Source organism: Chiloscyllium punctatum, chromosome 42 (genome assembly GCF_047496795.1).
Source record: "Chiloscyllium punctatum isolate Juve2018m chromosome 42, sChiPun1.3, whole genome shotgun sequence".
Lineage (NCBI taxonomy): Eukaryota > Metazoa > Chordata > Chondrichthyes > Orectolobiformes > Hemiscylliidae > Chiloscyllium > Chiloscyllium punctatum.
Window position 1 is genome coordinate 21,460,996 of NC_092780.1, and position 15,684 is coordinate 21,476,679.

At 41.0% G+C, this 15,684-nt stretch overlaps 1 protein-coding gene across 6 annotated transcripts in view; it reads right to left on the reverse strand.

Moving 5' to 3' along the window:
* mpp2b (MAGUK p55 scaffold protein 2b) overlaps positions 1–15,684 on the reverse strand; it is a 537,853-nt gene that overhangs the window by 147,799 nt on the left and 374,370 nt on the right. The window lies entirely within an intron of this gene.

The window sequence follows — 15,684 nt, forward strand, 5'->3', positions numbered from 1 at the left end:
ATAATATCAATACTGCTATAGCTGACATTCAATACTGGTTTCAGTTTTTCCAAACACGTACTATCAGAAAAATTATACGCACATCATTTGTCCCACTGAGGTCATCCGTTACCACAGCAGTAAACCAGAATCCTGGCAGATGGAAGCCATGTAGGTTGAATGGATGTGCTTGACTGTACACTCATTGTTTACTAGGCAGTTTATTTTTCTACATTCAAAATTGTTAGCTTCAAATGACCTGATAATCAGAATGAACTGTACATCACACTTTCTCGCGGAAGTTTTAGAGGATACCAGTAGTTGTTTCTCTTGACAAAACCAAAATGACAATATGAAGGATATGATCATAACATGGCTGGCTGATTTTCTGCATACCAGGAGCACCAAAAATGATTTAAATTATACATGCATTTTACTGATTACATTTTATCAAGTTAGGAATGTGATGAAAACAAATTGAGTGAAGCCATAGACATACAAAGTAGACACAGGAGTCGGACATTCAGCCTTCAAGCCTACTTCACCATTCATGGCGACGTCAACACCATATTTCTACTTCTCCCCACACCCTTTGCTACCATTAATATAAAAAAAATCAATGTCTTCCTCAAATATATTCAATGACTCATTTGAAGCAACAGAAGCAACTAAATGAATGCAGTTTTAATTTTTTTAAGCTTGCTTAAATATAAGTATTAGAAAATAAGTAATATTACATGACATGGGTATTTTACAAAATATCAAATCAATTCTGCTCAACCGTTTAGAAAACAAAATCCTCTTGTCACATTTAAGTGCAGAAAACACAAGCTTTAGCCCAATAAGTAGAACAGACAAAAAAAAAGCCAAGAACTGCTGATGCTTGCAATCAGAAACAAAAACAGAAATTGCTAGGAAAACTCAGCAGGTTTGGCAGCATCCGTGGCGAGACATCAGAGTTAACATTTCAGGTCTAGTGACCCTTCTTCTGAACTGAGTAAATACAGTACTTGGTTCTGTCAAAATGCTGTATTTTTTGAAAGCTAGAATAATTTTGCTGCTGTGGATCTCATTATAAAACTGTGCATCTGCAGCATACGCCTGGATCACCTATTGCACTGCCCTCAATCCACTTACCTACACAAAGCACTTCATTTCCTATCAACAAGTGGCTACTAGCAGGAAGTGTGAGCTTTCAGTAGTTTCAGTAAGAATCTCTTGAATTAAACTCTCTACAATCAACCTATCCCTATGAATGATGGTGGAAACACAAAAAAGGGTGCACAGAGATTAGTAATTCTCTTGCTTAAATCTTATTATTCTGTTAGTAAAAAAAAAAGTATTTCTCATCAAGAGATTTTGGTGAAAGAGGTCATTTGCATGGGTAAACACAAAGTAGAAGAGCAGTTGCAGTGAATTGGAAGAACTATCGAGACTACATTAAGAGGCAGCAGTGAACTGATTTATTATTATCCTTGCAGGATGGGATTATACCGCAGCTGCCAGTCTCAATCTAATATCGGATGAGAATGAAATGCAGCCAGTAGAGTGGAATTTTCTTTTTCTTTAGCTGCATCCCCAGCCAAGTCAGAGTAAGATTAAATGTAAAAGACATCTTCTAATACGTGTTTGGATCTAGCTGCAGGGTTGTTCTTCTTGCTCATTCATTTTTAATGTGAAGGGTGTGATATCCTTTGGATATCAAACACTTTGAGTGTTTGAGCATTTTAAATTGTGGCTTTCTCATCAGCCCAGTGTTAGACAGCGAAACAAAGCACTTGACTTTTCTCAAGAATCTTCCATACAGCTGCTTGTGTCCAAACTGGCTCAACCTTCACCACCATCAGCCCATTTGCTGACCTACACAGAGTCCAAGTTAATCATGTCTTGATTTTAATGTTCTAATTCTGGATTTCAAATTCTTCCCTCTGCTGATCACCCTGAGCTCTATAATCTCCTCCAATTCCACACCTTTATTTAATTCCAGCCTCTTGAGTAACACTGATTTTAAACACTCTATTATTGATGACCATGTCCTCAGCTGTTCAGCCCTAAGGATCTGAAATTCACTCTGTAAACCTTTCCACCTCTTTACCTTATTTACTTTCTTGGAAACACTTCATGTATCCCACCAGTTTGTACAAATGTTTCGTCATTTACCTAAGTACCTGTGTCATGTATTGTTTTTGCTTCCGTGAAGTTAAAGGGAGGTGATGGCCTAGTGGTATCATTGCTGGACTTAATCTAAAAATGCAGATAATGTTCTGTAGATCTGGGTTCAAATCCTGCCAGGGCAGATTGTGGAATTTCAATTCAATAAAGGAAGGGTCTGGAATTAAGAGTCTAATAAAAACCATGAATCCATTGAAAGTTGTTGGCAAAACTGATTTGGTTTCCCAAATGCCCTTTAAGGAAGGAAACTGTAATCTCTACCTGGATTACATGTGATTCCAGACTCACAGCAGTGTGGTTGACTCTTAACTGCCTTCTGGACAATTAGGGATGAACAATAAATGCTACCTAGCCAGCGATACCCTCATCCCATGAATGAATAAAGAAAGTGCCTTGCAACATTTACTCTGGCAAATATCTGAAGTAAATGTAAGTTGTTGTTGTACTGAAAGTGCTGGGAACACTCAAGAATCCAATATGACTCCTCTATGAAATTGTTGTCAGTGTTGTCGTGTGATGTGGACACTGGGAGGGTTCAAAAATAGGAGAGTAGAAGGCTCTATTATATAGTTGTAACAGCCCACTCCCCAATCAGGGAAAATGTCCTGCAGGAGTTGAACTTTCTGAGGTGACAGTTGATTTGAAGTGTCATAAGCAAATAATGTGGAGTTATGGCTATTTAAGTGGAATTCATATTCACATTACATGTCACCATTTATTCGACTTGATCCAATTCAGCTCAATGGGCCAGCTTTACATTCTCATCTTACTTTGTACAAACTTAGTGAGAGATTCAGAATTGGCAAAATTCACATACCAATGACAGCATGCCACAATGTGGATCTGTACCCTTGATACCAGCTACATATTTGACCAGGTTTCCAGGAAAGGGTGTCAACCCAGGCAAGGATACTCGCAACCCATCAGGTGAGTCCAATTTAAGCTGCTGTAATGTAACTTTCACTAATGAATTGAATGGGTGGAGGCAGAGTGTGGGAGTGTGGTACTGGTATGAAACATTGTAAAATCAACCTATTCAGATGTGTTCTGACATGCTTCCAACCCCGGAAGATCCTGAACCTGGATGTTCTGGCCCATGTAGTGACACTACCATTAGATCTCCACAGCCCTTAAGCCTAGGACACCTGGGATCTCTGGGTAGTTTCCCATCCAAGTGGAAGGGCTAAGTCTGCTACATTTATGAGATCGGGCATTTTCAGATTAATACAGCTGTAAGTTGCAGTACTCGTGCACTTGTTAATATGTTGCTGGTTCTCTGAATTTTAAAATAGGGTGGGAGGGGTAAGGATTGAGAGGGGAAGGGAAGGCCATAGACCGAGGTATTCAAGAGGCCTTGTTAGGGAGGACTGAGAGAGGGAGGGGTGGTATAGACTGAGGCTTCTTTGAGGGGTGTAGGGAGAACCCTCCTGCAAAACCTACTGTGTTAGACAATCTTCAGGAGCCAGAAGAGGGCGAGTTGTCAGGCTTCCAAATATATTGTGTGAGTACAAACTAACAATGTTAATTAATATTCCCACACAATAGGCGGGATACTCCAATAGCCAATATTGCATGTTGGTGGTGCATTTTGCACTTTCTGTTTTTAACACCTGGGACACCCTCCTTCCTATAATTGCAGGATGAATAGCGTTAATATAAGGTCATGATATTTATTCTTTGTGAATCGCATAGTGCAATCCAATTTAAAACACTAAACTAAACTTAATGCGCGATTTTCATCATCATGTCCTTTGGCATAGTGCCAACATCTCTGCTTTAGGGACAGTTTCAACACTTCAAAACTGCTCTCAAGGACAATTTGCTCTTACACGTTCTCTTGAAGATTGACACAGTGTTTTGAATTCCGCAGGTGGTATTTAAATTGATCTGTGATTTAATGGAATTAGCCGCCAGGTCCCTCACAAATGCTTCATTAACAATTCCACAGCTATGTACTAGTTTGCAAAGGAAAAAAAAACTTGCATTTAGATTGCACTTTCCAGATTCTGGGACACCTTAATGTCTGTATAATCATGGGTATTTTTTGAAGTGCAGTTGCTATGGCAATGTAAATAATGCAGCATCCAATTTGCATACAGAAAGCGGCTAAACCTTTGCAGTGTTATTTTCTCCTCCTGCTTCAGTACAGGAGTTGTGGCTGTACTGGATGTTTGTGAGGTCTCTTCTGGTTCCAGTGTCCAGTCCTGGTCTTCTTGGTATAGAAAAAATATTAATAAGTTAGACAGGGTTCAGGGTGTTGCTGGGAATGAACGGTTTGAGTTATAAAGAGAAGCTGAAAAGGCTGGGACATTTTTCTCTGAACTGTAGGAGGTTGAGAGATGATCTTATATGGGTTTATCAAATAATGAGTGGTATAGATAAGGTGAATAGCAGGTGTCTTTTCCTTAGGGTGGGGGATTTCAAGACTGGGAGCATATTTTTAAGCTGAGAGGAGAAAGGTTTGAAAAAGACATGATGGGCAACTTCTTTACACAGAGTGGCACCCGTGTGGAATGAACTTCCAATGGAAGTGGTGGATATGGGTACAGTTACAACATTTAAAAGACAGAGTCATAAAGATGTGCAACACGGAAACAGACCCTTCCGTCCAACTCATCCATGGTATCCTTATGTAAGATATTCTAAATACGTCTAGTCGCATTTACCAACATTTGTCCCCTAACCCTCTAAATGCTTCCTATTCATAAACCAATTTACATGTTGTAATTGTACCAGCCTCCACCACTTCCTCTGGCAGCTCATTCCATACACACACAACCCTGTGTGTGAAAAAGTTGCCCCTTAGGTTCCTTTTAAATCTTTCCCTTCTCACCTTAAACCTATGTCCTGCAGTTTTGGATTCCCCCAAACCGGTGAAGAGACCTTCTCTATTTACCCTATCCATGCCCCTCATGATTTTACTAAACTCTAGAAGGTCACTCCTCAGCCTCCGATGCTCCAGGGAAAATAGATCCAGTCTATGCAGCTTCTCCCTATAGCTCAAATCATCCAACCTTGGCAATATCCCTGTAAACTGTTTCTGAATCCTTTCAAGTTTCACACCGTCCTTCCTATAGCTGGGAGACCAGAGTTGCACACAGTGTGCCAATAGTAGCCTAAGCTATGTCCTGTACAGATGCAACATGACCTCCCAACTCCTATATTCAATGCACTGACCAATAAAGGCAAGCATATCGATACCTTCTTCACTATCCTATCTACCTGCAATTTCACTTTCAAGAAACTATGAACCTGCACTCCAAAGTGCCTTTACTCAGCAACACTCCCCAGGACCTTACAATTAAGTGTGTAAGTTCTGCCCTGATTTGCCTTTCCAAAATGCAGCACCTCACATTTATCTAAATTAAACTCCATCTATCACTCCTCGGTCCATTGATCCATCTGATCAAGATCCTGTTGAACTTTGAGGTGACCTTGTTCTTTGTCCACTACACCTCCAATTTTGGTGTCATTTAGATGAATGCATATATGAAAAAGAAACGTTTGGAGGGATATGGGCCAAGTGCAGGCAGATGTACTGAAGCATCTGCTTCCATGCTCTATGATTCAATTCCTATCTTGTCTGCTAGATTAGACCAACCGAAGTTGGAATTCCATAGAATCCCTACAGTGTGGAAACAGGCCCTTCGGCCCAATAAATCCACACCGATCTTCTGAAGAGTAACCCACCCTGACTCATTTCTCCTACCTTATATTTACCCCTGGCTAATGCACCTAACCTACACATCCCTGAGCACTATGGGCAACTTAGCATGTCCAATTCACCTAACTTACACATCTCTGGATTGCGGGAGGAAACAGAAGCACCTGAAGGAAGCCCATGTCATACATGCAAACTCCACACAACCAGTTGCCCAAGGCTGGAGTTGAAACCAGGTCCCTGGCGCTGTGAGGCAGCAGTACTAACAACTGAGCCATGGTACCACCCCATGGTGTGTGGCTCAGAAAGAATAGATCTGGATTCGAAAGCTTGCATGGGTACTGGGCAAGCGACCAGACAAATCACAGTCAACAGAAGTGTTCCCTGTAAGGTTGTTTCCCTTGCACAGACCTCTGATGCCCATGAGAGGCACGGACTACTCAAGCTGGAAGTAACTGTTGTGACCGGCGTCAGCAAAGGCTCATTGTCCTGCTTGAACCCTTGGATTAACTGCGTATGCATGCAGCTGTGCAACTTACAGGAAATGGGTGTAGGTTTGCTCGCTGAGCTGGAAGATTCATTTCTAGATGTTTCATCACCATACTAGGTAACATCTTCAGTGGGCCTCAGGCAAAGCACGACTGATAAGTCCTGCTTTCTATTTATATGTTTGGGTTTCTTTGGGTTGGTGATGTCATTTCCTGTGGTGATGGCATTTACTGAGGTGAAGTCACTTCCTGTTCTTTTTCTCAGGGAGTGGTAGATGGGGTCTAACTCGATATGTTTGTTGATAGAGTTCCAGTGGCATTCCAACCAGAATGCTATCAACAAACACATCAAGTTAGAACCCATCTACCACTCCCTGAGAAAAAGGACAGAAAGTGACTTCACCACAGTAATGCCATCACCACAGGAAATGACATCACCAACACAAAGAAACCCAAACATATAAATAGAAAGCAGGACATATCAGTCATGCTTTGCCTGAGGCCCACTGAAGATGTTACCTAGTATGGTGATGAAACATTTAGAAATGAACCTTCCAGCTCAGCGAGCAAACCTACACCCAGAACCTCAACCTGAGCTACAAATCTTCTCAAAACTCACTATTTACAGGAAATGCTGATCACTGGGTAAAAGTGTGACACAGAACAGGCATTCGAGATAGGTCACTTGTGAAATGCAGGACTAGATATTTGGTTCCACTACCATTGGTAGAATTAAATATCAAGTCCTCCATTTACAATCACACACCTCTGTGCTGAGCGATGATCAATGCGGCTGAGAAATTCAGGAATGATGAGAAATGGGTAGTCCACCAATCAAATTTTAATGGAAAGATCCCACACTTCCTAGATTCTCACTATTACAAAGGCTGAACTGCAAGGAGCTGTGGTGGTGGCTGTGTGTTACAGAGCATTCAGGGAGGCCAAGTTGCTGTGGCAACGAACATTTGTACATGCATATTGTAGTCTGGAGGTTCTGATAGTGGTGGTCAAGGCTCCAAATTCTTTTCCATCACCTGGCTTTCCAGGAATCCATCCCATTCTTAGCACCTGCCCATTGGCATATGTTGGAAGTATTTGCAGATTGTTAGCTAATCTGTTTGGCCGTATTAATAATGTAGAAAGGGAAGGAGCTTATTGTAAAATCACAAAATAGGTCCAGATTATGATCAGGTCCAGTTTCCTTTTGCAGCTTTTGGCAAAGTTTTAAGATGTAAATCAAATGAAAACTGATTCCAACAGCATCTCAGTTTTTAGATGAAGTATCAGGCCCTCAGCCATGCTGAGTGTATATGTTGCTCAGCTACCATGTACAAGCCAGCTGGCATGTCAAGTAGTGAACTGTTGGCTTTCTTCCAGCACCTCCTGTGACACAGCATCTTAAAATCACGCTAGGATCCTCAGTTTCATTGGAAACCATTTATAAATGCCCAAAAAAAGACTCTCCACAATCAAAGCAAATAGAATTTTATTTGTAAGAAGTGTGCTTCATACCAGACCACCTAAGCATTGTGTGAGTAAGAGAGCACAACCAAAAATTAATTTTAAAAATATCAAACTAAAATTAGTTTATTGTTGAAAGAATTGTGCTATTATTCAAATAGCCAGCAATGGCTGGCTATTTTGTATGTTAAAGGCTGAGGAAAGAATTTGGCATAATTTTAAGGCTATATGAAATTATTGTAAAAATAACTTCAAATTTATGTAAAATTGCAATTTCACAAGCTTTGCAAAGAGATTGTAAGAAACTTTTGAGCCAAAATATTTGATTGATGACTTTTCAATTAATTCTGCTATTCATATCTAATGTCATTGACTTTACTGACCTTCAAAAGCATTTGATGATCTCAGGTGGAAATGATACACCTGTTCCATGCTTATTTAACAAATGCTGCTAACAACATGGTGAGGTCCCACAAATCAATATTTTATAATCGCAATTTAATAATATACATTTATTAATTATATACATTTAGTATAAATGTATGGAGGTTTTTTTTTGGACATTTCACTGAGTGATTCCCACCTGCAACAGGGACAGCAATACAAAACTAGAGAGAATGAGGAATGCAACCTTATCCTTTTGTCATGTGGCTTAGTTATGAGTTTCAGTTCTTTACCGACTGGTCAAGGAGAAGGCGAAGTCAAAGACTGTCTTCAGGTTCAAAATTCAATCTAGCATTATCTATTTTACATTAATAACAAATACCACAACCATACATGTTAAATCACAGATATACCAGGCTCTAAATTATAGTCACAGTCGGTTACGACTAATCTACCTTCTTCATGTATAAAAGTCCACATGCTTTCAGTGTGTCTTGCTGAAAGTAGAGTATTCTGGTATGCAGTGTATGCAGTCTTCTTCCAGCGTGTTCTAACTCCACCCACTCTGAAGTATTTATACTCAGTGATGTGTGCATAATATCATAGTAAGATTGTAAAAAGCAAATGTTCAAAACAAAATCAAAATACAACAGAAATTGGAAATCTAAAACAAAGAGAATGCTAGAAAAACTCAGCATGTCTAGCAACACAAGTGGAGAGAGAAACAAAGTTAATGATTTGAGTCTGGCATGACTATTCTTTAGCAGTTCTAAAGAAGTTATACTAGATTCAAAATGTCAACTCTGTTTCTCTCTGCACACATGCTGCCAGAACTGCTGAGTACCTCCAGCACTCTCCGTGAATATTTCCAACAAGCTTTTCAATGAACTTTCATTATCAGCAAAGTACAAATGAGAACTCAGACCCTTAACCCACCTTCTGCACTGTCTGCTACCTTTTGTCTTTATTGTGCATACTGCATCACTCATATAAAGCATTGGCCCACGACATGTGAACAAGACAAGTTGTCAGAAATTAATCGAACATCTCAGAAAGGAGTAGCAGATGTACAGATCATGTATAATTCTTATACAAATATTATAGTTTTGTAATATACAAGTGGCATATGAGCCAGCAGTTCCTCATAGATGTTACACTTGAATCCTAATAAACAGCGTCAGCCTGCCAAGAAATGTTCTGCCTTATTCAAAATTTCTATTAACTCCAGAGTATTTCTGACATAAAAACAACCTATTACTAAATTTTTTTTAGCCACTGTTCAATTAATATTTTAAGCTGAATGAAAACAGGGAACAATGGTCAGCAAGATATTTAACATGAAAGCAATTCCACTCTTACAGAACATTGCTGTCCCTCATGCCAATGGTGATGGCGCCCACAGCCTTAAGTACCAGCTCTTAGACCACCACCTTTTCAAAGCATCTTGGCAAGGATGTAATTGGGACATCCTCATCCTGGAAATAAATAAAATGAACATTCTTGCCCAGAATATAAACGGCAATCCATAAATCAATTGTTATTACTTATTTGATGAATGCTTTACATTAATACAATTCAATTGTGTACATTCCTAACTTTTTATAAGATAAGTTCAGTATTGGCATGTGCAAATTACTGAACTCATTTGGCATCTGTGTTTATTGGAAATTTGGTTGCATGCTGCCCAAAATCAGAAATGAGAAATTAATTGTGTACTGCACCTATACACATGTGTGCTCTTGATTGATGAATCTGTAACAGTATAAAGTCAGGAAAAAAAAGTCTCCTTTCTGCAAATGCCTCTGCAGAAGTCACTTTGACTGTGTGTCTTCCTCTGTGAACCTATCCCTATATGAATTATTTATTCTAATCTTGATTCCTGTATGCTCCTCCATAACTTTCAATACTTCCTTTCAGATCTTTCCTAAATGCTGCTTAATTCCTCTTAAAAATACAGTCTATGATAAAATATTATGACTCTCATGACCTCTACATGTAAAAACAAATCATTCTAACTTTACGGCAAAATGAAACCACACCGTTCAATAATGGCTTGGACATTTTTAGAGCTGTTTTTATCTTCTGGATTTAATATGACTCATACAATAATGTAACAGTTGAAGCAGTGGGCGAAACATCTCTACTGAGGCCCATTCCCACAGCTCTTTTGTCAATATTTCGCTGACTGTGTCAATGGCACTCCCTGCTCTTGTCTGGAACTAGAAAATTCATTAATTTTGTTTCCTATTTACACTCTTTACTCACCATCACCTGGTCCCACTTTTTCTCTGCCCTAGGCTGTTCACTAATATTCATTCGAGACTTACTGCTTCCCACTGCCATCTCACCTGCACATCCTTATACTCTGCTTCCTACAAGGCTTGAATTTGATTCTTCTGGTTTCTCCGACTCCATCAGACCTGTTCTGATCATGCTATCTTCCACAACGGCACTTTGACATATCTTCCATTATCCATACACTGTAGTGGACAGGGCTTTCAGCCGGGTTCAATCATTTCCCCACTTCTGTCTTACCCCTTCTCCTGTCTCTCAGAACCATTTTCCACCCCACGAGGCTCCAGAACCAAAGAATCAAAATACCATCTCTGAAGACATCTTCCCCTCGCCTGTCAGCACTCTGAAAGGTGTATTCCATTCACAACATCCTAGTTCACTGCTCTATCACCTAAAAACCTCATCACCCTTCAATGAAATCTAACATATGTAATTACAGGAGGGGTTAATATGAGCACTTTTAATCTCTTCTTCCCTCACTATTCAAGGTCCTAAATACTCCATTCCAGGTGAAGCTGTGATTTGCTTCTTCCAATCCAGTCTCTGATATTAACTGCTGACTGCTCGACAATGGAGAGTTTAAGCAGATGTTGGTTGGTAGCTTTGCTGAATACTTCCATTCACTGTCCAAGCATGACCCCAAGTTTGCAATCGATTATCATTTCAATTCACTTTCTTTCTATCAGACTAATATTTCCATCCAGTGAGGCCCATGCGAAGGTGGACGAACAGCATCTCATTTTCTACCAAGATACTTTGCAACCATCTGAACTCAGCACCGAGTTCAATCAACAGCTTCAGGCCCTGAACTTGGTCCTCCATTTTGTTATTACGTCTTCCCCCGAAGTGTTTGTATATTACTTAGCATGTTTTTACTTTCAGCAGAGTTTGCCTTTATTCTGAATCTATGCCTTTTTTCTTCCCCCACCTCCCCCCACAAGCATTGCGTCTAATTTTGTCTTTTGTTCTAGAGCACTTTTGATCATTAATCTTCCCTCACTTTCTAACCTTTTGCTGATCTGTTCCATTTTGTCCTCCCTCATTTAAAACAGCATAAACCCTATCACTTCTTTACCTCTCTTCTGTTCTGAAGAGGCAGCATATCAGACTCAAAATGTTAACACTGTTTCTCTGTCTCAGCAGAAGCTGCCAGACCTGCTGGGTTTCTCCAGCATGATGCTTTTTTGTTTATTTTCAGATTTATAGCAGCGGGACTCTTCCGCTTCTGGTTAAAAAGTGGATAGCTTGCAAACTGTAAAAGTTTCTCTCAGAAGTAAATACAACAAAATGCAAATCAAAGGAACATAGGAACAATAATAAGCCTTTTAGCCCTTCAAGCCTGCTCAAGCATTCTGCTGATTTGGTTGTGGTTTCAAATTTACTTTCTTCTCTTACCCTAGACTCCCTTGTTTATTAACAATCTATCTACCTCATCCTTGAATTAATTCAATGCCCCAATCGCCGTGGCTTTCAAATGAAAGATCTCAAATTCCTGAAATTGCCTCCAATAATTCTAGTCTCTGTCATCAGAGGAAACATATTCCCAATGACAACCCTACCAAATCTCTATGAGCTGAAAGTCTCAATAATATCACCTCTCATTTTTCTAAACTCCAATGGTTATCTGCTTAACATGTTCAACCTTTCATGATAATATTTGCCCTTAATCTCATGAATGCGTTGAGTGAACTCCTCTCTGAATTTCTTAGAACATAGAACATAGAACATTTTTATTTAAAGAAACATAGAACATTACAGCACAGTACAGGCACTTCAGCCCTCGATGTTGTGCCGACCTGTCATACCAATCTGAAGTTCACCTCACCTACACTATTCCATGTACGTCCATATGCTTGTCCAATGATGACTTAAATGTACTTAAAGTTGGCAAATCTACTACCGTTGCAGGCAAAGCATTCCATACCCTTACTACTCTCTGAGTAAAGAAACACCTCTGACGTCTGTCCTATATCTATCACCCCTCAATTTAAAACTATGCCCCCTCATGCTCGCCATCACCATACTTGGAAAAAGGCTCTCCCTGTCCACCCTATCTAACCCTCTGATTATCTTATATGTCTCTATTAAGTCACCTCTCAACCTTCTTCTCTCTAACGAAAACAGCCTCAAGTCCCTCAGCCTTTCCTCGTAAGACCTTCCCTCCATATCAGGCAACATCCTAGTAAATCTCCTCTGCACCCTTTCCAAAGCTTCCACATCCTTCTTATAATGCGGTGACCAGAACTATACGCAATACTCCAAGTGCAGCCGCACGAGAGTTTTGTACAGCTGCATCATAACCTCATGGTTCCGGAACTCGATCCCTCTATTAATAAAAGCTAAAACATTGTATGCCTTCTTAACAACCTGTCAACCTGGGTGGCAACTTTCAAGGATCTGTGTACCTGGACACCGAGATATCTCTGCTCATCTACACTACCGAGAATCTTACCATTAGCCCAGTACTCTGCATTCCAGTTACTCCAACCAAAGTGAATCACCTTACACTTGTCCGCATTAAACTCCATTTGCCACCTCTCAGCCCAGCTCTGCAGCTTATCTATGTCTCTCTGTAACCTACAACATCCTTCGTCACAATCCACAACTCCACCAACCTTAGTGTCGTCTGCAAATTTACTAACCCACCTTTCTACGCCCTCATCCAGGTCGTTTATAAAAATGACAAACAGCAGTGGACCCAATGCCGACCCTTGCAGTATACCACTAGTAACTGGACTCCAGGATGAACATTTCCCATCAACCACCACCCTCTGTCTTCTTTCAGCAAGCCAATTACTGATCCAAATTGCTTTATCTCCCATAATCCCATTCCTCCACATTTTGTACAATAGCCTACTGTGGGGAACCTTATCGAACGCCTTGTTGAAATCCATATACACATCAACCGGTTTACTCTCATCTACCTGTTTGGTCACCTTCTCAAAGAACTCAATAAGGTTTGTGAGGCACAACCTACCCTTCACAAAACTATGCTGACTATCCCTAATCAAATTATTCTTTTCTAGACGATGATAAATCCTATCTCTTATAACCTTTTCCAACACTTTCCCAACAACTGAAGTAAGGCTCACTGAACTATAATTACCAGGGCTGACTCTACTGCCCTTCTTGAACGGGGAACCACATTTGCTATCCTCCAGTCTTCTGGGACTATTCCTGTAGACAATGACGATTTAAAGATCAAAGCCATAGGCTCAGCAATCTCTTCCCTGGCTTCCCAGAGGATCCTAGGATAAACCCCTTCTGGCCCAGGGAACTTATCTATTTTCACACTCTGCAGGATTTCTAATACCTCTTCCTTGTGAACCTCAATCCCACCTAATCTAGTAGCCTGTATCTCAGTACTCTCCACGACAATATTGTCGTTTTCTAGAGTGAATACTGTCGAAAAATATTCATTTAGTGCTTCCCCTATCACCTCTGACTCCACACACAACTTCCCACTACTATCCTTGATTGGCCCTAATCTTACTCTCATCATTCTTTTATTCCTTAAATACCTATAGAAAGCCTTAGGGTTTACCCTGAACCTATCCGCCAACAACTTCCCATGTCTCCTCCTGGCTCTTCTGAGCTCTCTTTAGGTCTTTCCTGGCTACCTTGTAACCCTCAAGCGCCCTAACTGAGCCTTCACATCTCATTCTAACATAAGCCTTCTTCTTCCTCTTGACCAGAGATTCCACTTCCTTCGTAAACCACGGCTCCTGTGCTCTATAGCTTCCTCCCTGCCTGACAGGTACGTACTTATCTAGGATACACAGGAGCTTTTTCTTGAATAAGCTCCACATTTCTAATGTGCCCATCCCCTGCAGTTTCCTTCCCCATCCTATGCTTCCTAAATCTTGCCTAATCGCATCGTAATTGCCTTTCCCCCAGCTGTAACTCTTGCCCAGTGGTATACACCTATCGCTTTCTATCACTAAAGTAAACATAACAGAATTGTGATCGCTATCACCAAAGTGCTCACCTACTTCCAAGTCTAACACCTGGCCGGGCTCATTACCCAGTACCAAATCTAATGTGGCTTCGCCCCTTGTTGGCCTGTCTACATACTGTGTCAGGAAGCCCTCCTGCACACACTGGACAAAAACTGACCCATCTCTCGTACTCGTACTATTGTGTACTCAGTCAATATTTGGAAAGTTGAAGTCCCCCATGACAACTACCCTGTCTCTCTCACTCCTATCGAGAATCATCTTTGCTATTCTTTCCTCTACATCTCTGGAACCTATAGAAAACTCCCAACAGGGTGACCTCTCCTTTCCTGTTTCTAACGTCAGCCCATATTACCTCAGTTGACGAGTCCCCAGACATCCTTTCTGCAACTGTAATACTGTCCTTGACCAACAATGCCACACCTCCCCCTCTTTTATCATCTTCTCTGTTCTTACTGAAACATCTAAATCCTGGAACCTGCAACAACCATTCCTGTTCCTGGTCTATCCATGTCTCCGAAATGGCCACAACATCGAAGTCCCAGATACCAACCCATACTGCAAGTTCACCCACCTTATTCCGGATGCTCCTGGCGTTGAAGTAGACACACTTCAAACCAACTTCTTGCTTGCTGGTGCCATCTTGCATCCCTGAAACCTGATTTCGGACCTCCCTACTCTCAACCTTTTCTATACTCGAACTACAATTTTGGTTCCCATCCCCCTGCTGGATTAGTTTAAACCCACCCCAAAAGCCTTAGTGAATTCCCCCGCAGGATATTGGTACCCCTCTGGTTCAGATGAAGACCATCCTGCTTGGAGAGGTCCCACCTACTCCAGAAAGAGCCCCAATTATCCAAGAATCAAAAACCCTGCGTCCTGCACCATCCCTGTAACCACATGTTCAACTCCTCTCTCTCCCTATCCCTCACCTCACTACCTCGTGGCACAGGCAACAAACCAGAGACAACAACTCTGTTCATCCTAGCTCTAAGCTTCCATCCTAGCTCCCTGAATTTCTGCATTAAATCCCCATCTCGCTTCCTATTTATGTCGTTGGTGTCTATGTGGACCATGACTTGGGGCTGCTCCCCCTTCCCCCTAAGGATCCCAAAAACATGATCAGAGACATCACACGTGAGGCTCTCTCTTCCCCACAGAACCTCCTATCTGTCCCCCTAACTATGGAGTCCCTAATGGCTACTACTTTGCTCCTCTTCCCCCTTCCCTCCTGAGCAGCAGGGACAGACTCTGTGCCAGAGCCCTGTACCCCACTGCTTTCCCCAGA